The following is a 26,980-nucleotide window of genomic DNA, read 5'->3' as shown; positions in this document are numbered from 1 at the left end:
CTCTGCGGCATGCTGGGAACTTTTCCAAGCCTATGGTGAAGGAAGGAGGGAGGTGCATGGCTGGAGGCACCAACCAGGCTATGGGGCTAGCCACTGAGGAAGAATGCCTTCATTCTGAACCATGTCCAAAGAGCTGCAGGACTTGGCTCCAACACAGCCAAGGAGGTGGAAGCCAGCTCTGGGCTTGCAGATCTTGGGCTGTGGTGTGACAGCTCCATGGGACCTGTATCTGAATGGTGGGTTGCTGAGTGCTCCTGGCAAAGGAGGTAGGTATGGGAGCTGGCTCGGGGCTTTGGTCCTGTGGGCATGCAGGTGCCCTAGGCTGGCCAGGTGCAGTGAGGCAAACAGCAGAAGGAGGAGCATCCAGGACTGTTGCTCAAAAGCCTGCAGGCTGGGTGGGCAAAAATACCAGGTGTGTGCTGGCACCAAAGAAGGCACAGGAAACTTGCTAAAGATCAACCTCTGTATCTTCACTAGGAAAACAGGTAACAAAGAAAGACCCAAGTATGAGAGGTACAGGGCAAAGCACACAGGATTCATTCTGTAGTGCAGGCTGCCCAACCACTGCGGGGTGGGAGTGGTGGGCGGGGGACCGGGTTGAGACAGGCAGGGCTATAGGAATCACAACAGTCTGGGAAGCCAGGGTGCCAAGAGAAAACTCTGTGACCTAGAAACCTTCTGTAGACCCATGGATCGACATGTAGACCGCTGGATCGACAGTCTTTGTAGCCACAAAGGAATGAGCATATTTTCAAATACTCTGCTTAGGATAAGTGAGCAGTCTGGGCGCCTTCCACTCCACCTTTTCCAGGAAGCCTCCCAGACTTTTCCAACTCTGCCTAATTGTTCCCTTTTCTGATCTCAGAACTCTTATTTTCTGCACCTTACAATTTAGCACTTAATCAGACACAGCTGTGCATTCCTCTCTAATTGTTTCTGGTGTGTTTGTCCTGTCTCTGGGGCAAGATTACAGCTTTTTCTGGAGCAGGGACTCTGAATTTTGGGGGGAGGGCTCCATGGAGAAATGTGGGTGTACGAGTCACATTCCTATAGCACTTCACAGTTCAGGAAGTGCTTTTACTTATCTCCTGTGCTCCTTATAACTGCCGAGAGGTGTGTGTGTTTTAGCATCCTCATTTTAAAGACAGTGAAACAGACAGAAGAGATCAACAACCTGTCTGAGGAAGAAAAAAGGTGAATAGCAGGTGAGAGAAGACTGGGGTTCCTGATTCACCACCAGGGTCCCATCAGGGCTCATTTGGTGACAACAGAGTCCTCAGTGGAGAAGAATGGGATAGGTGGGGAGGCTTCCACATGGTTTTCCCTGATGGAAATCTTGGGAAGAAGAAGGATGTGAGGAGGGTGTGGCCCTGGTTTGCAGAGTTCCTTAGGGTCAGGCTTCATAAGGAGACACCTGGGGCAAAATCAATTGCGCCACTCATTTCTATTTCCACTGTCATTCCCTAACAGATCCTCTATCGTGCTATTGTCCCACAATGCTCTGCTCTTCCTGGCACCTGCACCTGATTTCCCCACTCTTCTTACCCCTCCCTTCCAAATCTTTTTCTAAGGGCCTCTAGGACTGTAGACGTCGACAAGCAAACGAAATTAAAGCGTGATTCATCGATCCATGCATTTCTGTCCATCCATCCTTAAGGTCTGCTTAGAATGCAATTCCCACCATATTTGCTTTCTCTGCAGCAGTGGGAGAGGAGGCTGCTCACTCTTTCACCTCTGTGTACCCCCGGGCCCCGAGGTAGAATAAGTCCTCTCTCCCTGATCATTTTTACCTCTTGCAAACACCCTGTTCCTTTGAGGAGGCTGCCACTTAGCCATATTCCTTCTCCCCTTCCTGGTGGTTCTCATCTTCTCACCTCCTGGTCACTTCCTCTTTCTGTGGGGACAGAGCCAGGAGTGCAGTTCCCAGGCTCTCACCCTCACGTGGAAAGGTGCTGGCTCAGGTAGTAAATGGCCATCAACTGTGATTAGATGGCCATCAGCTGTGGCTAGTTGGCCATCAGCTGTGGCTAGTTGGCCATCAGCTGTACGCAGTGAGCCACTGGCCATTAATATAACTGTGTGGTTATGCTAGCAGGGAATGGGGGCTAGCAAGAAGACGGTGGCTGAGCTAGCAAGAGCGGATTGCAGCTAACAAGTGGGATTAGTTGGTTGATAGAGAAGCAGACGGTAGGTTGCAGATCATGTGGCTCCTGCTTCCTGTGTCTCCAACCCAGCCGCCAGCGAGACTATAGTGGCATGACTTCCCTATCTGTGGCTCCGTGGGTGTTCCTTTTTGGACTCACCATATCCTGTGTTCTTAATGTGGGGAGCGGGAGCTGAGACCCTGCATGCCACCCGGCATGACACTCTTACGACTTTAGCTCCCAGCTCTGTGGCCATCACACCATGACACCAATTCCTGCCCACATCCTGGATAGCTTCACTGTCCATACAGATGACTCATCCAGTACTTTGCCTCTCAATCCCTTGAACTCGTATCCTTTGAACTTTCTCATATCCCTTGAACTTTCTTCTCTGCCCTTTCCCATCACATCCTGGCTTTGCCGTGGCCCTAAACCTCTCCACCTCCTGAACCGCTAACTTAAGCATCCAGATCTCTGACCTAAGTCCCTGTCCTTCCAGTGTGACTGAGCCTTGACTCCACTGATCCCTCCAGTCCAATGATTTCTGTCCTTTGTCCCTAATCATGCATCATGTCAATCTCACTTTTGCCATGGTTCCCAATTTTCTTCTCTGCTCTAACAATTATCTCACTGGAGCCTGCACCAGAGCAGACAGCTGAGCTGAAGGAAACTGCATAGGAGGGCCAAAAGGCAACTTATAAGTTCAAATCACCAACTTCAAGTGGATTGCCACGTTGCCTTGCCATCCAGCATGTCCTCTGGTCATCTCAACCCTCCTATCTTTTGCAGTGACTGTGTTAAACCTCCATTCTCTTCAAAGCTCTCATTTCTCCTTGCCCCACCCCCAGCCTCTTTATGTCACAGAGTAATAGAAAGCCATCAGGTGGAAGGATTAAACATTCCACACCAAACCTGCCTGGCTCAGTCTCCTCCAACCTCCTCCCTGCTATTATAATAGAGAAGGCAGTCTCCTGCATTAAGTTAGTCTTTCCACTCATACTCTTGTTCCATTTCCTCCCATAGTTGTCATAGGAACCTTTATCGTCCATTGTCCTCTTTCTGCGGTAACTTCATCCTTTATAGGATCCTCCCCATCTGCATTTAAAGACACTCAAGTCATTCTAGTCTAAAAAATAAAATTACATAAACTAAAATAAACCCACTGCTGACATAACAGTCCTCTCCAGCTATTTCTCTTTGGCCTCCACAGTCAAACCTCTTAAGAATTGCTTGTACTCAGTGCCTTTCTTCATTTCTTCACTTCTCACTCACCTCTCCAGTTTATCTCCCACTTCTTCACTCTATCAGTCACTACTCTAAAAATCCCAATGACACCAAAGTCACTCAATCCAGTGACTGGAGGTTATTCAGTCATTTCCCTTGTGCCTGTCAGCCATTTTGAATGTTGTTGACTACTCCATCTTATAACATGTTCTCTCCCTGGGCTCTGTGACTCCACCTTCCCAAGCTCCTTGTTCTCTTCCTGCCTGTCTGGCTGTCCCTCCACCCTTTACATAAAGTTTCCTCAAGGTTCAGTCCTAGGCCCCCTTCTGGTGGAACTCTATACTCTCCTAGGAGACCACCTGGTTTCATAACCTCCGCTCCAGCTCCAGCCTCTCCTAAGAGCACTAGACCCTACAACCAACCAACCACCTAGTAAACATTTCCGCTTGGACATCTCACAGGCGCCTCAAACCCACCCTGCCCAAATATGAATCTTGGGAAGGTTTTCTCAACCTTCCTCCCTGAGGGTTCCCCAATTCAGAAAACTGCACCACCATCCTTCTAGTTGAAGAAGCAGAAACCTGGAAGTTTTTCTTGATTCTTCCCTATCTAAGAGTCACTAAGTTATGTTGGTGTCTTCTCTCCATTTGCTCTACTGCTGAAAGAACCCCTTTCACGTATAGTAGCAGCCTCCTAAGTATCCCTCCACCTCGCTCCCCACCTTATTCCTTCTTCACATTGCAGTCAGAGTGATTTTACTGAAGATGATATTCTAGGTTCTGCATGATCTAGCCCCCGCCTCTCTCTTCAACTTCCCCCTCAACTACATTCGCCTTTGTAGCCTAAACCAACCATGAACTCTGTTCCACTTTCCTCTTTGCCTGAATAAATCCTGCTCACCCTTCAGAGCTCAACTCAAATGTCACCTCTTCTTGGACTCCCCATACAAATGATCCTGCCGTCTTGTACTCCCTTTGGCCCATATCACAATTGTAATTATATGATTGATAGTGCATTTAATTGTTAAGCCCCTTCTCTGTCCAGTTAAACTGTGAGCTCCAAGAGGGAAGAGTGTGTCTGCCATATTCACCACTCCAGTGCCTAGCCCTGTGCTGTGCACCTAGTAGGTGGTCAACAAATATTTTTTGTTAAATATATGAAGAATACATCTTTACCTAATGATGATGGATCCAGGCCCTTACCCAAGAGTAGAGACTACAGCCAAGTGGGTGTGGAATTTAGCCCTCAAAGATAGTGTAACTCTTCCAGATACATTCCCAGCTGCATTAATTAATAGCATGGGAGAGAATGCCTATATTATTATTATTTTTTTAATTTCAGGGCCTGGGAATCTTTTGGCAGCTGCAAAGGACACAAGGTTAATTTCCTTATTGGTTGCCAGCTAACATTGTCGCAGTTCCTTGACTAAAAACTCCCTGTCTGGTAGTCTCTGAAAGCAGGTCTGTGGCTATTCGGAGTGCATTTAATGGGAAGACACATATGCATAGAAACAATATACACCAATCTGATGGCACAGAAAAATCTTCGATGTCAATCTTGACCTATCACAGCAATTAAAGAACAGCCGCATAAAGATATCTTTATTTAAATTAAGGAACAGGGACTCAGGATTATTTTGACACAAAATGAAAGACATACTTCATTTGTTTATTAATTTATACTTTCTGTAGCATTCTTAAAGATTTTCTAATTTCTACACTTTAAAAAATGTTTTATTAGCTTTCTAAATTATGTAAGTTAATATAACTGGAAAGTACAAAATTCAAAGTCAGTAAGGGTATAAAATTCATCTCCGCTCCTTCTGACACTTGTCCCACACCTGGGGTAACCGTGGTTAACAGTGTGCATCCTTCCAGATGTTTTTCTATGAATATACAAAAATTTAACTTATTTTTTGGACTTGATGTCACAGCCTTAGGAGAATCATGTGATCAACAAAAAAGCAAAAAGGTGTGAAGGCTGCAAATAAAAACTTTCCCAGATCTGACAGAGTTCCCCTTCCTAGTGTACTGCACCCACTTGGCCCAGTGCATCTAGCAGCAAAGGGCTCTTCTTTCGCGCTGAGTTCAAGACTAAGGGCTGGGCTCAAAGGTGCCCGAAATTCCTACAGTAGCGATTCTTTCCCTTTAGGCTAATTCTACCTCAGAGAGACTTCAGGAAAATGCAAATAGTTGAGGGTGGGGTGTCCTTAATTCCTCAGTCTGATTATCTAAAAGGGGAACGCCGCATTCTTCCCGGAGAGATAAGGGCCAATGGAGGAGGGGTGTTTTCAGGGGCGACTCGGGCCAGGCTAGCCTCCCCGTGGGGCGCACCCGTGACAAGCTGGCTGCACCGTACCTTTCAAACCAGGGCAACCTCTCCATCCAGTTGCTCCAGGCTTACCTTTTTCCAGGCTTGCCCTCAAAGTTGTGTCAAAGCGGCTCCGACTCACCTTAGAATGCAATGCTCTGGTGAGCCGGCGGGGGGCGCTGGGCTAGGAGCTTGCGTCTGTGGTCTCCAGAGTTCTGGCTGGTGGGTGTCGCCGGCGCCAAGACCCCATCCAGCCCCTCGGAGCCGGTGGTGTGTGTGTGTCCGAGTTCAGCCATTTAGGTTGCACCTACGGATTGATTTCTAGGCCCAGGGTCTGGGCACGCTGCGTTTCCGGCTTCCCCAGACACCCGTGGAACCTCGAGGAAACTCGCTGCAAGACACCGAAGGAGAACTAAAAGTTTCCCCTCACCCTGTCCTGGGAGGCTTCATAAATCTGAAGATAGGGTGTCAGTGGCAATAGGGCACCACCCCAGGCCTTGGGTGTTAGGGCATCATTGGGGGCACCTAAGAGGTGGCGGCAGATACTCGGTGGGCAGAGAGCATTGGTCAAGTCCGGCGTTGGCCCTGGTTCCCCCATCTTCTAGGGTGGAACCTCGGGTTTTACCGGGGTGCACCCGCCCACGCACGTGGGGGGCGGCCTGGGGTCAGTCTAGGCCCTGTCACAAACTGGCTCCAGCCAGAAAAGGTCATTAGAGTCCTCACCAGGCCATGTCCTTAGTCCTCCAACATTAGACATACATACTACTAGAGGGGCGACCTGCAGCTGCAGAGACTTAGGTTAGATCAGGATGGAATACAGTTCTTTTTAACTTCGAGCTGCCCTGTTTTTCCGAAGGATCTACTTCTTGGGGTCCCTTCTCCCCAGTTTTCGAGATGTGTTGCTTTCCAGATGTGGGCCTGGGGGCTGGGAGGGTCCTCAGAAGCCAGAAGGAGCGCGACGCTGGGCGGGTACTGGGCGCGGGCGGGCTGACAGGCGGGAGAAGGGCCTTAACCAAACTTGGGGCGCTGGGCCCGGCTGGGCGGTGACGTGAGGGGCGGTGTCAGGCCTGATTGGCTCTTCTGGCGGGGACAGGGGCGGAGCCGAGCCGGGCTCCCGAGGCAGCGGCGTCGCCGGGAGCTGGAGACGGGAGTGAGGCGCGGCGACAGTGGTGGCAACAAGTGCGGGGCTGAGCCGACCAGGAGCCATTCCTGCTGCCGACACTGCCGGGCCGCCAGTCGCGGGCGCAACGCATGGAGCGTGAGCGGCGGCGGTCGCCGGGCTGAGCCGCGCGGAGCGGCCGGGACGTGGATGCGGCCGCGATATCCCGCCCCCGCCCCGCAGAGCAGGAGCTGCTCCCGGACAAGGTAGCGCCCGGCGGGTGTGCTCCCCGCCTCCCCCCCCCCCCGGCTTTCTCCTCCCCCACCACTTCTCCAGGCCAGCTCTGCTCCCTCCCTCCCTAATTGCTCTCGGGCCACCCACCCCCCCGCTGGCGTTCGTCCTTTTTCCCCCGCCCAACCCAGTTCCTCGCCGGTTCTGGCTTCGTACCGGTGTCCCAGCGGAGGAAACCGTCTCCAGGTGGCTCCTGCCGCATTTAGCGCCCTCCCCCGCTCCCTGCCACCGTCCTTACCTCAGAGGAAGAGGATAACGAAACCCGCGGCAGCGTGTCTTTGGAACCTCTTGCCCCATTCCACACCCACCCCACTCCCGGGGCCTGAGGACGTGGGTCCTCTCCGCTGCACCCCAACTTCCGGGGGAGTCCGCGCGGGGTTGATGCGGGCAGTTGTGAGGGGCGTGTGGGGACAGGCGTCCTCTTCTGGGTGGCGCAGGCGTTTTGGGGAGGGGGCCGCGCGTGATTTCGCATTCCCACCCCCACTTCCCACGTTCGCACTGCGCTGGTCTCGGGCGCCGCAAGGGGAGATCAGGTGTTTGTGAGCCAAGGAGCCGCCACAGTCTCTCCCCCACCCCCAGCCGCCTGCCACTGCTACCTCCTTGTCCCCAAAGGCTGGTTTCAGCGAAATTTAGGGAGAACTTGTAACTTTGACCTACAAAAAATATTCCACGTTTCTCGCGTTGAATGATTAACCAGGCTGCTTGCCCGAGACCTGGGAAGGGGGAAGGGTCGGCGTTGCAGAGAGCGCGTCCAGCCGGCGTCTGCAAAACGCCTCGCTGGAAGGGTGGGGGCTTGAGGGCGCTCGGTGGGCACTCCGCGGGGGCTGCGGGTGCAGGGCCCGGCTGCTGCCCCGGGACGGCAGGAGGACCCTTCTGGAAGCAATAAAATAGAGGCGCCTTAATATCCAGGTGTTTTACACTCAGGGCGGGGAGCCCCGGAACCCACGGCCTCCATCAACTGGGGAGGAGCAGCTGAGAGACTCCTCACAAGTGTCACAACGTGAAAGTTCATCTCTGAAAAAATATATACATTTTAAGCCTGAATTATAGAGGAGGCGCTCTCTCCTGCTTGAAACGTGGGGGTGGTATGTTTGTCCTTGCTCCCCTACCTCCTGAGGGCCTCCTGAACGTCCCCCAACCTCGTAGAACGATAGTTCAGAACAATGATACCATATTCTCCTGCCCCTCCTTTGTTGGAGCCTAGCTGTAGATTTGAGATTGCGAAGCCAGTTGGTGAATATGGGCTTATACTTGTTAAAACAAAATTTTCCAGTGTAATTGTGCCTCGGGAGGTAATGGGATGCTTAACCAGGTGGCGGAGTTGGCCAGGACAGTGACTAGAAGGCGGGGACCCTAGGTGAACCCAGTCCAAGGCTGACGGTCTGGTGGTCGCACCCATGCAGGTCTAACAGCTGACTCCAAGGGCTGGGCGGTCACTTCTTCCCAATATCCCACTTCTGTTTCTTTTTAATAGAAGTTGTTAAGCCTCGTGGAATTTGGGAGCGTGTTGCGGTCTCTGTGCTCTTAAATCACATTAGATTTTAAGACCAGGGAAGTGCAGGAGCCCTATAGAGTTCTACTTGCATAAACCTTTGCCCATTCTTTACAAACGTCTTTATCTTTAGATCTGTTTGAAATTACTTTTTCAGTTGTAACTACTGCTTTTTCCCTTGGGAATTCCCCTACAGCAGGGGCTCACTGCTCTTCATTTAGTTTTTGTGCATTTGGCATGTACATGATGAAAAGCCTAATTCTCCAAAAAAGTTCCAACCCTTACCTATGTTCACTGGTCTTGAATCTGCCAGATACTGTTCCGTGACCTTGGGCAAGTTTATCCTCCCAGCCTCGTTTTCCATATCTGGTTTTGGGGATGGCAGTGTCTGCTCTACTAGATTGTTTTTTTGAGGACAAATAGGATCATGTTTACCAAACTCTTAGTTCGGCCATCAAGGCAGTTAAAAAATGGTGGTTGTTGTGTAATCAGTATACAAGTTGCTCCAGACATCAACTTCCCTATTAAAAAAACAGTAACTGCTGTGGGAACCGTTTAGATCTGTCTATGACTGAAACGAGCCAAATTTGGCAGATGCATAACAAGTTTTTCAAGTCCAAGGAATGAGGTGGTCCTTTAAGGAAAATGAACATAATATGCTTGTAAAAATTATGAATTGATTTTTCTGCATTTGTGATGGAAAGCTGAGTATATAGATGGCTTGTAGTTTTGAATCTTGTTTTTTAAAAAACCCACCATTTAGGTTTCTCTATGATACTAAAGTTGCTAAAAATACGAAAGTGAAACTGATAATTCATGGTTGATTTTTTTTTTTTTTACTGAACAATTTGTTCAAATGTGTGTCTTTTTTTTTTAAAAAGTGTTACATCAGGAAATGAATGAGAATCCAAAACAATTACTAATGATTTTGCTTTACAATGATGGGTGTTGGTATAAAGCTAAGATGTTCATGATAGAAATGTGTGAAGCTTTTTCATCTGATGCAGGGATAAGAGAAAATGTGAATCCTTTGTTTCTCAAAGAAACTTTGAAAATTCAAATTTTAGTGTTTTCTAGTAATGCTGGTTTAAAAAACAAAAACCACCATAATTTAGCAATGCTGACCCAGGGCTGTGAAAGTGCCTGAAGCATGCTCTGTTCTTAACATACTGGGTCAGTACTTTTAATTCTTTCTGACTTGCTTGATAGCCACAATATTTGACTCTTACTTAGGTGTGTGTTTTTTGTTTTTGTTTTTGACAGTTGGATTGGACAGTTTGTTAAAGACTTTAACAATTAATAAATGCAAATAGCTATTTTTATAAACATTGAAATTCTTGCATCAGGGATAATATTTAGTTATGTAATCTATTGCAGCACACCAATGGGGGTGCATAAATTACCCATACTGAAAAATTCTCTTAAAAGGCCTTTTGGTCTTACATATGCAGATGCCCAGGGGTAGCTAAAATCATTTCAATCAATTGCCTGGCATTTCTGCTGTGTATGGAAAGTTAAAACATGAATTAAACTAGACTGACAATTTGAAAGTTAGGTTTCCTGGCTTGTGTAATTGAAAGCACCCAGTAAAGACCACAGCACATATACCCAACAGGTGTGGAATGCAGCTGCTTGCCCCTTACCCCCAAGGTGGGATAACTGTTACTCGGTGCTGGCCAAATATGTCTCCACATTGTAGGATGAATAAATTCCTCTCTCTGGAGATGCAATTACCATTTGATTAAGAGGTGTGTGTATGCAGAGGGGATAAGGCTTTGAGAAAATTGATGTAATGATTTCATCATCATAGGCTAGTGATGAGGCTTTGCTAGTCTGAACAAAGCTTGGGTGAGAACTTGTTACTTGATGGAGAATTTATTAAGGCATATGTGCCACAATTACTTTATTGCTGGAAAAAGTTGTTTGTATAAGTTTTCTATTTGTTACAACTCTGAGTTGAGATTTTGCACTTGTGTTGCCCCTACTGTGAGATTTATGCACTTTGGCCATTTATGCTCTTGCCGTGTCCTAATTTTTGTAACCAAACTCAAACTTCTTTTGAGAGTTAGCATTGTTGATAAAGTTACAACATATGTCTTGAAATAGTTGGTCTAATTTTAGCTTTAGGTTATTTCTGAAGATGACTCTAAGAAATTTGTTGCAAATTATTTTATGCTCATCTATGAACATTCTCTTAGAGCAGGGTTTTAAATTGTTTTTATTCTGATGTGACTACCGAAGGGAAATTCCCAGTAGCCAGGAAATTGATAGTTTCGACTTCATTCTGTGGCATTTAAAAATAGTTTTATTGTTCCAATTTCTTCACTCTGGTGTGGTTAGGAGGTATGTTGCTTACCATAGTGTTTTTAGTAACTGTTTATCTAAGAGAATCAATTCTAGATTGTGGCCCTGTCCTGTCAGAGTGGCTGTGTGGTGATTTAGTGGTTAAGAGCATGAACTTGGCCTCATTCAGATGAGGATGTTTTTCTTTTAACTTGAGGTATAGCATACAGTAAAGTTTGTAAAGTTCATTAATATTAAGTGTGCAGCTCATAAATGTGTTCAAGAGATCAAGAAGTGAACGTTAAAAAGAAAAAAGAAAAGAAGTGAGCGTTTTCAGTAGCCCAGGAGGTTCCTATGCCTCTTTCCGGTCAGTATTCCCTCCAGAAGGAATCGTTATTCTGACTTATCATCTTAGATGTGATTCATATTACCATCAATTGGCTTTGTCTGTTCTTGAACTTCATATAAGTGGAATTACAGAATCATACAGTGTGTAGTCTTCTGTGAAACAGACCTGGATTTGAATTCCATTTTTGTCACTTATTGTGGTTGCTGTGTGACTAAGTTACTTAACCTCCAAGCCTCTGTTCTCTCATTTGAGAAATGGGGAAGATAAAGCCCTATCTCAGATTTGCTAAGAAAATTAATGTGATGAAATCTCTAAAACACTTCTCACTGTGCCTGACATGCAGTTTCTTTGTCCCCCTTTTATTTCTTTAAAATCCTGATAACTAAAGCAACTATTACTATTTGTATCCTGTGATTTGATACACTATTTCATTACAAAGTTACGTAGATTTTTTATTGAAACTTAAGAAGCCAAATCTTGATGCAACACTTTGTTGATGTAGCATTTAGCTTAAATAAGACATGTTATTTGTTGATAGTTGATCCCCTATTATTTTTAGTTGACATTTCCTCTAAATCATGAAATGACAATCATTGAAATGTCCCATTTAGAGCTGATTGGTCACCTGTGTGATACGAGCAAGTCTGCTGAAGGGTGCAGTGATGACGGCTAGTTTACACTCTATTATAAGGCTGTGGAGTTCCATAAGAGGCATCAGTAAGTGCCCCAGTGCCCAGAGCAGCATTTACTGCTTTATGTTTTGTGAATATTTCAGAAGTGAAAGCACAGGGCCAATTGTTAATTGCATGCTTCAAACAAGCCATTTAAAATGTTTCCAACTTTTATAATCTTACTCTGTAAGTGGTATTATATATTTAATGGTCTTGTGTCCCCAGCATTTTGGTAGTTTTATTAGATGCTTTTTTGGGGGAGCCATTCTTTAATTGTATACTATGGTTGGTAATTTGGCAGTTTCTAAAAGACTTGTTTCTTATGATGTTTATTTGGGGGGGGGGGGAATCAACAAAGTGAAATAAAATTAATTTCATCATCTCTTAACTATAGCAACGGTTGACTTGGTTTGGATCCCTCTAGGTGCTTTTCTCGGCATCTGTGTACTTCCAGAAGGGGCTTTTTTCAAAAAAAACAACACACACATTGTCAGTGCTTTACGCATATGTAAAAAGATTGTGTGGATCTGCCTAGAGATACCAGGCAGAGAGGGGAAGAGGCTTTGAAGGCCTAGGTTCCAGTCCATGCTCAACTCTGGCCCCTGCTTGTGGCTAACGTGAGGAGTACTGGGCATGCGTCCCTAGAGATTCCATCACAGGGGCTCCTGGCCTCCAGATAACGGTGGCCCAGGGGGATCACCTGTCCTTGAAAGCCGCCCTCCCCTGCCCACATTCCATAGGACCTCAACATGTCTAATGGAATGGGCAAGTTGTTCACTTAGCCTGCGTGCATTGATTGAGCACTTAGTGTATGCCTACACTGTGCTTGGCCCCCTGTGTATTCCTAGATGGGTCAGGCCCAGTTCCTGCCCTCAAGGAGTTAGCAGTCTGGTGGAAACTAACCAGGAACTGATGAAAGAGCTGTAGGACCAGGTGTATGCAGAGTGCAGTGTTGGGGGCAGCCAAGAAAGGCTTCCTGAGGACGTGGTGTTTGGGCTTAGCCTTCATAGGTGAATAAATAACTCTTTAGGGGCAGAAAATGGGTGGTGGGGCAGTCGCGATGGTAGACTTGTGGCAGGCAATGTGTATGGGGAAAGAGTAGGTCATCCGTGGGTTTGGAGGGCGCGGTTTTTAGGAAGGGGTAGTAGGACACTGCACCCTCGATGACCATGCAAAGAAGGGCACTTGATAGTTATGGAGGTTGTGGGGAGCCCTGGAAAATTCTGTGGAGAGAGTTTGGTGACATGTCCTGGTCAAGCTTGTGTTTTGGAGGATGAGCTGGGGCTAGGGAGGTGGGCGAGAAGCAGGTTTGATCATGAGTCTCAGTCACTTTCTGGCCTCCTGACGGGGCTCCCTGCTTCCTATTTGGCCTGAAACAGTATATTCTCAGAAAGAAGCTGGAGGAATCTTTAAAAACTAAAATTACACACTTCTCTACTCAGCGTCCTCCAGCGGTTCCTCATCTCCCTCAGTAAAGCCCAAGTTCTACCAGGCCCTTGGCTCAATTCACGGCAGCCACCTGGCTTTGGAGCCAGCCTGCCGTTGGCCTTTGCACTGGCTGTTCCTTCTTTCTGGGATAGACCCGCACCCTTCTCCCCACCTCCTCTATGAGAAGAGAAGCTTTCTGTCATTGTCCCCATCCCCTGTACTCTAATTTATATTTCATCTAACACTTACTTAACCTTAATGAACATTGACCACATAATTGTATCTTTCATTGTCTCTTTTAAACACTGCTCTGTTTAAGTAGGTATTTGATAATCATTGAATTAAGTCACTTTATCAGTCTTGCTGGGGGAAAAACTGAGGGCCCAAACCAGGCCAGAGATAATATAGGATGTGTGTGTGTATGTGAGAGTGATGTACTTGAAAGGGAGTGAGGCATAAAGAGACTTTCATAGTGAGTGGGATGGGATTTGGAAACCAATTCAGGGAGGTGTGGAGGAGGCGAACTCCAGTTATAGGTATATTGGGGTGTTATTTAACATTCAGAACATTGGAGGTTGTAGTGATGTCTAAAGGGGTCCAAGGGATAGGAGTGTGGGGTGAGGGAAGACCAAGAAATAGGCTTGAGCCCAGGACTGTGGAGAGTACCCATTTTGTGGGATGGGGCCAGGAGCAAAGGCTTACAAGATGCAAGAGAACCAGGAAGAGATCAGGGTTAGGGGGTGGTCTTGAACTTGGGGTAGGGGTAGAGGTGGTGACTAGCCCTGTTAGGTACCCTGGGAAGAGACAGGATTATGAAGATTCTAGAGGGTGAAGGGGATTAGGATGGTCATGGCATGACAAAGGGGCACGACCTATTCAGGAAGTTGTCAGAGAAGGAAAGAGGAGCTTAAGGACTCTGGAGCCACTGGAGAAGGGAGAGCTTTGAGGTGGAGGTGGAGATGGCCACTGATACAGGACCCCAGGGGAGCAGCAAGGGCTGTCACAGGAGACTGTGACTCACTGAAAAGGGGTGATTGGTCCATGTGGAGAACTTGAAGTAGATTTAGGTCCCAGAGCTGACATGGAATAGCTTTGTAACCCTGGAAACCACTTTGCTTCTCTCTACCCTACCCTTCCTGCAAAATACTAGGGAAAAACTTGCACAGCCAACCTCACATATGGTTTGAATCCAATGCAGTGATGAATATGAAAGTATTAGCACGCGGAAGGTTGTCTATATGAACCATAAACTTGCTACCTTATAATTTGTGCTTCAGAATTCTGTTGTTTATTTTCTTTGAAAAGCACTTCACATCCACCTGCTTCTTTGCAGTGCTTCTTTTTTGAGTCCTGATCAGGGAGTGACACAATTGTGTTTAAAAAAAAAAAAAGCAAAACTTTTCAAGTCTGGCTCTAGATTGTTCAGTGGGAAGCTTGGTGACATTTTCAGAATCAAATGTATTTGTCTAGCATGGAAAGAGTCAAAGTGGGTTTGTTATAAATACCATCATTTCTAAATATCTAACATTTGCAATAAATGAGATGTATTTTACATGTATTATTTTATGGCTGAATTTTACACTTGTTTATAAGGAATTTATGAGTATGTAGCTTTTGTTATTTAAATAAGATGCAGCCATTCAATTTTTCTTCACCAACGTAAGGAATTATTTTCTTCAAATGAACTTAAAATACCTCTCATACACCTATTTTTAATTGAATGTTTCTCTTTTGAATTTTTCCCTCAAGGTTCTGATGGATCCTCTTTTTAAAAATCTCTTTATAGTGAAAATTTTGAAACGAGTACAGACACAGAGCATAATACAATGACTCCTTCGGTGGCCATCACTGGTTTCAGCATGATGGCCTCTCTTTTTTTGCCCCTACCCCACCCATGGCTAAGAGGTTGTGTAGACACCACGCAGAGTGGGAGGGTAAGTCCATGCTGGACTCAGGCGTGGGCATCATCCATGTAGAGATAGTAGAAGCTGTGGGAGTGATTGAATCCCCAGTGGGAAGAAGTGGGCAGAGGGTAGAAACAATATAGGGACACACAGGGATTGCTACCCCTACAATATGTGAAGGTGACATTCACAGACATATTGAAAATTAAGTGACTTAAACTGCTTGCTAAAAGAGGCCTAATTTCAAGCTGCTTGGTAGTGTGTCCATATATTGAGCAAACAACACATTCTCTTTTATTTTGGCAACACGCATTTTTTTTTGGCAGGTGGCCAGAGAAAACCATGTTACTGTTTCATCTCTCCTTTAAATATGCAGACATAAGTCTTGGTTGACTAGCCTCCACCTTTAATAGGACACTTGGATAAAAGGCCAGAATGTCACTGTTTGGTTTTTTGTTGTTTTTTTGTTTTTTTGTGTTTTTTTTGTTTTTTTGTTTTTTTTTTAAGAATGTCACTGTTTTGAGGATATGTATTTTAAATCCATATGATTTATTTTGATATTTTTAAAACAATTAAAAAACAATAGTCAACAAGCACCTATCAGTCACTTGTTGAAACCTAACAACATTGGAGAAAGGGAAAAGGGGCAGGAAATAGATCTGGGAGCTGGGGGAGAAGGGGGCACCATTTTGCTCGTTTGCTACCCCATTCTGAGGTTGCCGCTTCAGCATCACTTGTCACTAGAAGGTTGTCTTCTGGGAGGAGGATGTTTCCTCACTGGAACCGAGATGGCTTCCAGGGGAGCCCAATTTAATTGGATACTCAGTGTGTGTAGGGAGTAGTGCCTGGTGCTCAGTGTGGTTGGGGTGCTTTCAGCTCATGTGGGCTGGGGGTGCCTGCCTCCCTCAGGATTGGGGAGGGCGGATTTTGGCTCATCTGGAACCATTGGGGCTGGGCAGTATTGCTGGGGTGGGGTAGATTCTAGGTAACCAGCTTTGGTATTTCTTTTGGAAGACTTCAGTTTGGGGGCAATCCCGAGGGCCAGAGGGAAGATTAAATACAATGACTGAGGAAACTGAGGAGGAGGCAATGGGATTTGAACCTGGGCCTTCAAGGATAGCGGTAGAATTGAGAAACAAGAAAGTGGACATTTCAGGCTAGGAGAAGCCATCTGAGCAAAGGTGGGTGGGTGGGGAAGACAGCAGTTGTTCTTAAGGGGTACTGGTGCCCAAGAAGAGGGCTCTGGGAGGGAATTTTGAGGGAGGCGTACCTGGATCTAGGGTCAGGTCTTTGTGATTGCGCTCAATGAGGACTCAGATGCCTCCCTCCCCTGCACTCAAGACCATGCCAACCATGCGGTCCCTGCCTGTCTTCAAGTTGGGCAGCAGCTGGGATGGACTTAACAGTCGGGCAGCGGCCCATCTGAGTTCCCAATTCCTGTCCTCTCCCTCCATCTGTCTTAGGAACATCAGACTCGTCTTTGGAAGTAGTTTACTTATCTATAAAATGAGGATACCCCAGTAACCACTTCACAGGACTGTGAATCCAGTTGGGTTCTTGGCATGCTTTCTGGCACATGGACAAGCCCCCGGTGAGCAGGTGGGGGCTGGTGTGCAGTTGTTAAGTTGTTTTGTTATAAAAAGCACCCCTGATCTCTCCATCCCATTCTTTCGTTTCTTGTCTTTTTTCTCTTTCTCCAAGGTATTAGACCTGTTGATTAATTTTAATACATACATTATTTGAATCTCTGGACATGCCAACTGTGCACAACTTTCTATGATTTTCATGCATGTTTTTAGAGAGTGAATCATGCAGTTATCTCAAGGCAGCTCTTCTAGGGAACTCCAAATGGTCCGTCAGGAGTCCTGGAGCCCGAGGTGCTGTGCCGCACACTCCTTGTATCCCCATTATTGTAACCACGGGCAAGTGCTCTTTAAGAAAACATGTCACTGGAAACGTTCATCCTAATATCCAAGAAATTGAGATTCCCAAGGTAATTTGTTAAATTATGTAAAATAAACACAATGTCATTGGTATTAATTTCAATATTTATTGAAGTTATAAAAGGGGGCTGATTTTTAACATGCTATGTGTAGTCCCAACTTGTAGCATGTTCAGACAATGTTTTCTTGATTTGGGGAGGTTATATTTTTATTTTGGAAGGAAGACAAATATAAACTTTTACTTTGCAGGAAATTGATGGTGATGCTTTCGAACTCTGCATTTCATGGGGTCACGAATTGCCAAATACAATTTAATAGAATTGGGAAGGACAGTGGTTGATTTAAGAGAGTTTGTAGAGTGCCTGTTGGAAATGACGTAGATTCATCTCTATGCCAGGGGAAATGACAGATTGTGTTTGGCTGCCCGAGGGCCAAACATTCAGTGATTGTTTTAACATCTAAAATTTCTACTTCAGTTTGTGATCAGTTCTCACAACCCGTGGAATTAAGTGGTGGTGAACGATGTAATTTTGCAAGTCAATCTTAAAACTGAGGAGAGTCAACTTTTAATGTAGTTCAATTAGGCTTTAATTGAATTTTTCATTCATTTTACTATGTAAAATGACAGTAATTTCTTTTTCAATATCTATGTGCAAATATTCTTAATTGATTTCACCCGCTTTTCTGTTATGTCGTAGACACAAGTAGCCCACATAGCAGGTACCAGATTACTTCCTCCCCCTTCTGTATAGCAAGATTGCCAAGCCATGGCCGATGGCCTACTTAACTTCCAAAAGCATTTATATAAGGTCATTTGAATTACTTGGTTTATATAATGGGACTCTGTTTCTAGTGCAGTACCATAATTTATGCTCATGCATTTTTATTATTTTTTTTCATTTTTATTTTTAATTGCCTTCTTCCTCCCCTTGCCCATCCTTTGGACTATGTTTGTTTACAAATTTATTTAATTGCATGAGACTGTTTCCTGAGATGTTTTTAGGTGCTGTACTATATTGAGATGACTATAGGTGATGCTGCCCTGGTGGGTGAGGCGGGAAGCGTTGAAGAGAAAGCTCAGGAATTGGAAAAGGCTGATGACCCTTATGAGGGGAGTCACTTGACTGACAACTAGACAGCCATGAGTCAGCGAGCGCACTCTGGGGCAGCCTGGAAATGTAGGGCCTGTGTGTAAAATTAACAATGACTCAAGGAATAAAAATTTTCCCTTAGTTCTTCCTGTTCCTTTACTGCCCCTTCTTGTATGTCCTTATCCTCAGATTTATTGGCTGATACATTGAGTGGCAGACACCAGAGACACTCAAATGAATATGGCCTGGCCCCACCCCACCCTTGAGGCCCACACATCCTATATTTCAGACTTGCTAACAGGGTGAATGTGAGTGTACAGTGTAACAGCCTGGGGAAGTAATGGAAACACACCTACCCGGTGGGAGTGGGGAGGAATGAAGGTGCCATAGGTGGTGGTGTTGGGGCAATTGATTTGCCTTTTTGGTCTTTTAGTGTTTTATGTTAATGGCCTAGAATTGAAGCTGTAGACTATCAGAAAAAGACTTTGTCACTAATAATAATTCTCACTGCCAGACACACTGACCTGGTTCTCCTCCCTGTGGGGGACCTCGAGCCAGGCACTGGTCTTTCCTGTGCAATGGATTCCTATTCTGTAAGTGAGGTGGTTGCAGTAGATGAGCTGGAAGGTACTGGTAAAGAAATTCTTGTGGCTTCTTTCTTGTAATGAAATTGGGATATGGTCTGTGTGTGGAATGCAAGTGCATGTTACAGAGGAAACAAAGGGGTGAGATGGTTCAGTTTGTGGCCATCACTTGCTCTTTTATCACCTTATCTGACACAGGCTGGTGATTCTTCCTCTCACATCTGGGCCCTAGGTCACCTCTGCACTAACGTGTAGCAGGTCGTAGCACTGTCCTGGGTTCCCTTCAGTTCAGGTTGTGGTGCCAGAAGGGGAAGGGAGAGGAGTGAAAAGGCAGCATTTTTCTCTGTGTAAAGAGCTCTGACAAAATGGTTTACCGACGACGTGTTTGTGACTCGGCCAGTCTAAGCCCCTGCCAGTGTGGATAAACACCTAACACCTGCAGGGATCGCACGAACGTTAGGAAGAAGCCCGAGTTACCAGACCCAGGGCCTCTGGGCACCTTAGACCAGTGAACAATTCCCCACCTGCAATTTTATCTACATTACTCTTCTTATTCTGGTTTTTAAAAACCCATCTCTATCTCCTGGCTTTCCTTAGAGTTATTTACATTCTCTGGGTATTCACAAATACAATGATTTTTAGTTCCCAAATTATTTTGAAAGTACAATTTTATTTGGGGATTCTTGAAATCCTCTTTGAGTGACAATGTTGTGTGGAAAAAGAATAATCGCTTAGATTTGGAGTCAGGGTCCAGGGTCCAAGTGCTGGCTCCACTGGCTCTGTGACCTCAGCCTAATTGCTTCCCGTTGTTGAGCTTGTGAAGATTACATGAGATAAGAATGGGCAAGAGGTGTGAGGAGGAGGAAAATCAGGAGGAAGCATATGAAAAGGGAGGTGTCCTTTGTTTGTAAAGATTTTTAATCTTTACAACTGTGTCCACAGTTGGTGTGGATGGCTTCTTGCTCTGGGGTGTACAGAGAGGATAAGTCTGGCCTTTCTTTTTGGTGGAGGGGAGGAAAGTGAGGGGAGAGGGATAATTTGATTATATTTTAAATGACTAAAAATTTGTGTTCTCTTTGTAATTTTTGCAAATGAAATAATAAAACCATGGAAAATGATATACATATGAAGTTGTTCGTCAGTTTTTGTTTTGTTTTTCAATGATAGGGAAAATCAGAAACAACTCATGATTGGTAATGATTGGTATCGATTGGTAAACTAGACCAAATACCTGTATTTTGTCTGAGGTACATTCGAGATCTGATGATAGAAGACAAACTACTCAGATCGTGCTCTTTTCTACCTGTGAACCGAATTTGCTCTCCAGAAATTAAATCCCAGTGGACACAGCATAGACATCCAATTTGGAGTTCTTAATTTTTCCCGTATTTCATATTCCTGTGTGATTTGATCTTTCTTTTGTTTTTTTAAAATAGCGGGGCTGTGAAAGAAAACACATTCCTACAGTTTCTCCAGCAGCAGCATTTGTTAAGTTAGACATTGGTTCATCCTCTTCCTAGTGGAGAGGCTCTAGGCCCACCAAGCGCCTGCCGGCTCTTTCCAGTGTGGCATCAGAACCCACCTGCTCACAAGCTAGCTGTGTGGGTCTCCACCTATAGACCCCCTGCGCCCCCACCCTCTCTCTTGCCTGTACCGCTTCTCCCCACATTTCTGAAATCTACCTTGTTTCAAGCTCTACTCGGGTCTTGGCCTCGTCCCCTGCTGTCGACTAACAGACTGTCATGTATGAGTATTTATCGCCCATCTGCCAAATCAGTGTACGTAACTCACGTTTTAGACCCTTTTCTTCTACTGAAACTCCAGAGTCATGACAATGGTGTGGGTGGCGGTGACTGCCATGGTGATACAGAGGTCTGCAGCTTGTGCCAGTTTCTGATTTCTGCCTCTCACTTCTACGTCCATCCTTCTTGCCTGGTCTGTGAAAGTGGACCGGGGCCCTTCAAGTAGTTTTCCTCTGCTTTCTGTATGTTTAGGGCTCTGGAGAGGACGCTGCGGAAGAAGAGATTTTCTTCCCAGGTTCACAGTGTACTGAGTGTGTGTCCCAGGCTCCTACAGTGCCTCCTTCTTTCCCTGCGTTACTGGCTGCCGGCGGGGCACAGCTTTGCCCAGCATTTGGCTGATCTGTGCTTGCTCCAGCTCAGGCAACAGTGGTGGAGTGAGAAGCCTTCGCCCAGGCCTGCACCCCTTTCCTCAGCCCCTACACGAATGCACATTGTTCGCCCCAGGGTCCTGACCCAATATTTGTCCTGAGCAGTGGCCCTGAGCTCCATACATTGACGTGCTGAGCTCCCGCAGAGGAAGGCTTCTCCAATCCAAGTTCCAGCCACACCCTGACCTCCTGTTGGGCATGACTCTTTCTGCACTCTCATTCCCTCTGCATGCCCACCCAGCAGGCTTGGCTCACCTGCGTCCCGAGATTTGTTTCCTGTAGTGCTCCTGATGGGGACATTGTGTTTCAGGCTCTGCGCCTACACCCCAGAGGATTGTCCCTGCTTTGCTGGCGAGTGGGCTGTGGCTGGCTTGTGCTTACTTCAGTAAGCTCTGAGTGCCCCTTCTGCATTTGTCCTTCTTAGGTGCTTTTTGTCTGCTGCTGGGCACCTTTTGGAGGTCTAGTCCACCTTTGCAGTTACTCAGTTATCATATTCTTTATACTAAACTTCCCCTGCTTAAATTATTGTGTGGTTTTTGGCTCCTGGTTGGACTCAGGCTGAAATACATCCCATGTAACCCAGCAGAACAAAGAAGGATGAATCAGAGAAAAATCTTCCAGGGGTTTCTCTGAGAGCTCGTTCAGAGTCAGGCAGACTACACTTGTGTGTACATAGGTCCTGGAGCTTGGAATGGAAACATTTCCCAAGCCATAGCCACATGCAGGCACTTACCAAGGGCTTCCAAAACACAGTAAGCCCCCCGGGAAGTGACTACCTGCTTTGCAGCATATCTTTTTAAAAATGATTTCCCACCTTAGGTAAGTAGATGACTCCAAGTTTTCTGTCTGTACTAGGGACCTGCCTTCCTTTAGGCATATTCACCCTGTCCGTGTACTGTTGTGGTCTTGGTGGGGTAACAGTTGCTGGAGGTCCTCCCCCACCAGGAAGGAGGTGTGGGGGCCTCCCTAGTTTGGGGTAGGGTGGAGCAGTAGTTGGCTTGGGTGTGCTGCAGGAGCACAGATGGAGCCTTCACCTGGAAACACTGCTAAATGCCATGCACCTGCATTCCCACGCAGGTCGTGTGCAATCAAAATCCACCCCCATGTGTGTTGCCTTTGGTGGGTCGGGCTGACTGTGGGAAATGAGTGGCTGGGCTGGGCTCCCCACCCCAGTTTAGCTCGTCACATCTGGCACCCATCCTCTTAGTTTAATACTCACGACTCACGACTTCTGAAACTCTATCTCCCCTAACTCTGGAAAATTCTTCAAAATGTTTTATTGTACTTCAGCACTTTAAAAAGTGAAATAGATTTTTATAAATATATATGTGTATCATTTACCTGCACACATATAAGGGATTTTTCCAGTGTCATCTCTTTAGAGAAAGATGTGTGTAATTAATCCAATTTCTGCTGAACACCTCACTATATCAATGAACTTGGCCATATGACCAAAATGTCTCTTCAGCAGATGCTGAATGAGTCTCAGATGCTGTGTGCTGGGGTGATGGTGGTGCCGTGTAATGACCTTGATTGTGGAAGATGATGCCCAGGTATAAGTCAGTATTACCAAGGCTTGGATGCCCTAACTCCTGGGAGATGGGTCCTTCATCCAGGAGGGGACACAGCTAATTTGGAAAGAGTAGCAGTTCTCCAGGAAACGTTAGAAGAAGGAGGACGCAGGTAGAAAATCCCAGAAAAGCTGGGACAGAAAATTGTTTGCTCTGGTTAGAGGCTAAAGTGTAGATGTGGTGTGTGGATGGGGTGGTTGGCAGGAGGTGGTGTGCAGAGAAACACAGAGGACCCTGGCTGGGACCAGAAGGTCAGATAAGTGAGAAGATTGGAGAAATGAGGCTGGTCTTCAGGCTGGGGTATATCCCTGGGCCGCAGATCTCTTAGAAGAGGGGAAGAGGGGTAAGGCCCTGAGCTTGAGCTCTGGCAATGGAGGAGAGAGGAGTTCTAGAAGACAACACAGTTATAGTTAGGCTTTGGGGGAGCAATAGCACATTGTGGTGGTCTGACCAAACTGGGGGAGCAGCCTTAGCAGGGACTGTACATACAAGCGATTGAAGACTGAGTGGTTGGGGAATTAGGCATATATGGGAGCATGGCAGGAAAGGAGAAGTTAGGCTACTGCAGTAGCCAGTAAGAGCGTGAGTGGAATAGAGGACAGGTGAGTGACCTTATGGAGGTGGGAACACAAGACTCAGCTCCTGCCTGGATGTGGAGAGCAGGGAGAAGAAGCAAATCAAGGTCATGCTGAGGTATGCACCCAGGTTCCTGGGAAGGTGATTCATTGAAAATGGGGGCCAGGGAAGAGGGACTGCAAAGCATTTAGAATGCTAACATCTGGAATTAGCTAGATCAACTCGTGATCCTCCTTTTTGAGGTGATGTTTAAGGCAGTGGATAGATGGGTTTCTTTCTTTTTTTTTTTTTAATTGGGGAAGGGAACAGGACTTTATTGGGGAACAGTGTGTACTTCCAGGACTTTTTTCCAAGTCAAGTTGTTGTCCTTTCAATCTTAGTTGTGGAGGGTGTCATTCAGCTTCAAGTCGTTGTCCTTTCAGTCTTTGTTGTGGAGGGCGCAGCTCAGCTCCAGGTCCACTTGCCATTGCTAGTTGCAGGGGGCACAGCCCACCATCCCTTGCGGGAGTTGAACCGGCAACCTTGTGGTTGAGAGGATGTGCTCCAACCAACTGAGCCATCCGGGAGCTCAGCGGCAGCTCAGCTCAAGGTGCCGTGTTCAATCTTAGTTGCAGGGGGCGGAGCCCACCATCCCTTGTGGGACTCAAGGAATTGAACTGACAACCTTGTGGTTGAGAGCCCACTGGCCCATGTGGGAATCGAACCGGCAGCCTTCGGAGTTAGGAGCACGGAGTTCTAACCGCCTGAGCTAATGGTCCGGCCCTATAGATGCGTTTCTGCAAAGTAAATTTATAAAAGGCAATGAAGGACCGACAAAACGTGAAGAACGTGCTTTCATTTTTTATTTTGTGGAGGAGTCAAACTTCTGAAGGAGAACGATTGAATGCCCCTTTCATGGTAGATGACAAACTTGTGTGGTAGGTTATGTCATCACCATTTTACAAAGGAGGAAACTGAGGCTGAGAGAGGTCAAGCAACTTGCCTCAGGTCACACAGCTGGTCGGCAGCCTAACCAGAATTGGACTTTGGGCTATCTAACTCCAGATGCCAGGTCGACTTTCCAAAGTAAAGATGGGGATCTGGGACATCTGTCAGCCCTGTTTTATAATTACATAGTCTTCACACTGAGGACCTAAAAGTTGTGTCAGTTTTACTAAAGGCACAGGCAAGATGGCCTCTAACAGGGTTAATTCCCTGGTGTTTGTTAAATTTTCTTCCCCTTCTTTTGAAAGTTCTATATGTATTTATTTGAAGAATGAACTTAGCGATTGATTTTATTTTAAATGATAAATGTCATTTGAGAAAATCAGCCATGCTGGGCTTTGGGAGAATTTAATCAGTAGAGACCAGAACATGTCCTGCCAGGCAGGCCCTTTGCTGTAGAATGTCACCTGTGGGGAGGTGTGGTGAACAGATTCATTATATGTATTTTTCCCTTTTAATTCTGAACATGAAGGGTCCTACTAAGGACTACGAACCAGACTCCTTGTATTTAGCTGGTTCCAAGACCTACAGACCAGAAAGCAGAGTCAGACACATGTTCTCACTTCCTGCCAGCTTCTAGGAGAGGTTGCAGGGGCAGTCTTGCAGCTCCCTTGCCCCGCCCTGGCAAGAACCCAGACCAGGCTTCTTGTTGCTATTAAGAAACAAGCTCTAGGCATGGCCCAGTTCTTCTGGTCCAACTGAGTTGCTTCGCTCACACCCGTGTCTCACCGTCTGCCTCGAGTGCTAGAAGCTGATCTCTCCCCCAGAACCACTTAGCTGCAAACTGTCCCTGTCTCTGTTCATCTGAGCAGAACCTGGAAAGGGCTGGCAAGGGCCAGGCAGCAGATGGGAGCAGCCTGGGAGGCAGGGATTAGGAAAGCCACTTTCGCCAGGCTCTGGAAGGTGGGGGGAAGCAGGGAGCATGCAGAATGATGTGTAAACCTGTTGATGAGAGTAAAACTGTTTCTCTCGCCCCCTTGATATGGCAGTGGGCTTGGGCTCTTGCTCTCTCAGAGGATTTGTTTGTCTGGTTTGTGCAGAAGAGTGAGCAGGAAGCAGAACCCCATGGACACAGGCTGCTGACTCAGACTTCTGTGGATGAGTCAGGAGCTTGGGTTTTCAGCCCCCTTGCCTCAGCCTGACTGGACAGGGTGGCGGGTCAATTTATTTCATGATTGTAAGAAGGTCCTGCCTTTTATCCTTAACCTTGGGACTTGCGGGAGAGGTTTTGGATTGAGCCTGGGTGTGGTTGCTGGCTCTGCCCCTCACTAGCTATTGATAGCCACCTACCTAACTGGAGCCCCTTGGGGGAGTGGATGTCAATCCCTGATTCAGAGTTGGGTGAGCATGAATCCTCGCAGTTGTCGATGGCCACATTAGAATGGCTCCTGGCCGGCGCTGTACTTACAGGGCTTTCAGAACTGGAGGGACTTTTGGAGGATAATCCTCTCCAGTGCTTCCCAGTCTAGTGTCCAAGAATGAAACATTGGGATTGTTTGAACTGCACATGGGGAAATTAAATATGTGAGGTATTTTGCCCAGAGCTTGGCCTATAGAGTAATCCTTCAGTAAATGTTACTTATGATACCACCTTGCCTCCCATATCTAATTTTGACCCATGGTTGTTTTTGTGGGTTCAAATGTTTCACAGTTTAAAACATTTAATATTTTTAAAGTAGATTAACCATGGAAAATAAGACTTGCGTCACTTTAGCTCCTTAAATTATAAAATCTTGTGCGACAACATTCACTTGCATCACGGTTTAAAACTTGGTCTCTGGGGCGGCCAGTTCAGCTCAGGTGGTTAGAGCGCGGTGCTCTTAACAACAAGGTTGCTGGTTTGATTCCCACGTGGGCCACTGTGAGCTGCGCCCTCCACAACTAGATTGAAACAACGACTTGGCTTGGAGCTGATGGGTTCTGGAAAAACACACTTAAAATAAATAAAAGTTTAAAAAAAAAAGACTCAACAAGTTAAAAAAAACACACACAACCTACTTGGACTCTGGAGCCACACGCTTGGGTTTAAATCCTGGCTCTGCCATTCACCAGCTGTGTGACCTTGGGCAAGTAAAATCACCGCTCTGTATCTGCCTCATAGGATTGCTGGTGCCTGGCAGGTACCTACGTATTTATTAAGATAAAGCAGATATTGTTCACATTTTTGACTTATTTTTAGGAATCCTTTCTAATAGATGGCTTCAGGCAAATGGCACAGACTCAAGGAAAAGTGCGCAGGCCATCTAGGGATGCATGTGACAGCCTCTGCTGAACACTGCAGGGTCCAGTGATGGAGTGTCTGAGGTACTGTGAGGCCGTGACACTGGTGTTGACGTGCGCTGCAAAAAAGGGAACCCGGCATCAGGGATTCTGTGTGATGTGCTCCCACCCCAATCCCAGGCCGGCTAGATGTGTGTGGTACAGGCTGTTCAAGTAGAGATGGTGTGGCAGCATGAAAGAATGTTAAAATAACCTATAATCCTAGCACCCTGATTAAACTGGTTTTGTTTTTTTGTGGTGTTTTATCTGGGTTTTTACATGGTTGAAGCATAGCAGCAACTGTACTATTTTGTAATCCATTTTCAGCTAACCACTGTGTTTTTCTGTCTCTACCTTATATTTCTAAATATTTTAATTGCAGAATAACAGAGGAAATTGTTTTTCATTAAACAAAAGGAACTGAAGTGATTTATATATTTCAAAAAGCTTCAGTCCTTTTTGGGGAGACTTTACTCCCAAGCACAAAAGCTAAGGGTGTTCTTTGTTTATACATGGCATTTCCTCCTATTGTGTTACAGTAAAACTTCTGTGTTTCACAGTGAGGGTTGTATAACATCTTCCCCAGTATCGGGATAAGTTTTCTTAC

At 46.2% G+C, this 26,980-nt stretch overlaps 1 protein-coding gene across 3 annotated transcripts in view; it reads left to right on the top strand.

Annotated features, from left to right (window-relative positions):
- The first annotated feature begins 6,815 nt into the window (after window positions 1–6,815).
- Window positions 6,816–26,980, top strand: part of EHBP1 (EH domain binding protein 1) — a 668,483-nt gene continuing 648,318 nt past the window's right edge. Inside the window, exon 1 of one of the 3 annotated variants that reach the window (XM_081069113.1) lies at window positions 6,816–7,043. The gene's annotated coding sequence lies outside the window, so the exon portion shown is untranslated. The remainder of the gene's footprint in view (window positions 7,044–26,980) is intronic. The other 2 variants (XM_081069112.1, XM_081069122.1) reach the window with 2 other exon arrangements.

This window comes from Rhinolophus hipposideros, assembly GCF_964194185.1.
Source record: "Rhinolophus hipposideros genome assembly, chromosome: 12".
Lineage (NCBI taxonomy): Eukaryota > Metazoa > Chordata > Mammalia > Chiroptera > Rhinolophidae > Rhinolophus > Rhinolophus hipposideros.
Note: the sequence above shows the minus strand (reverse complement) of the source record. Positions and strands in the feature narration are given on the sequence as shown.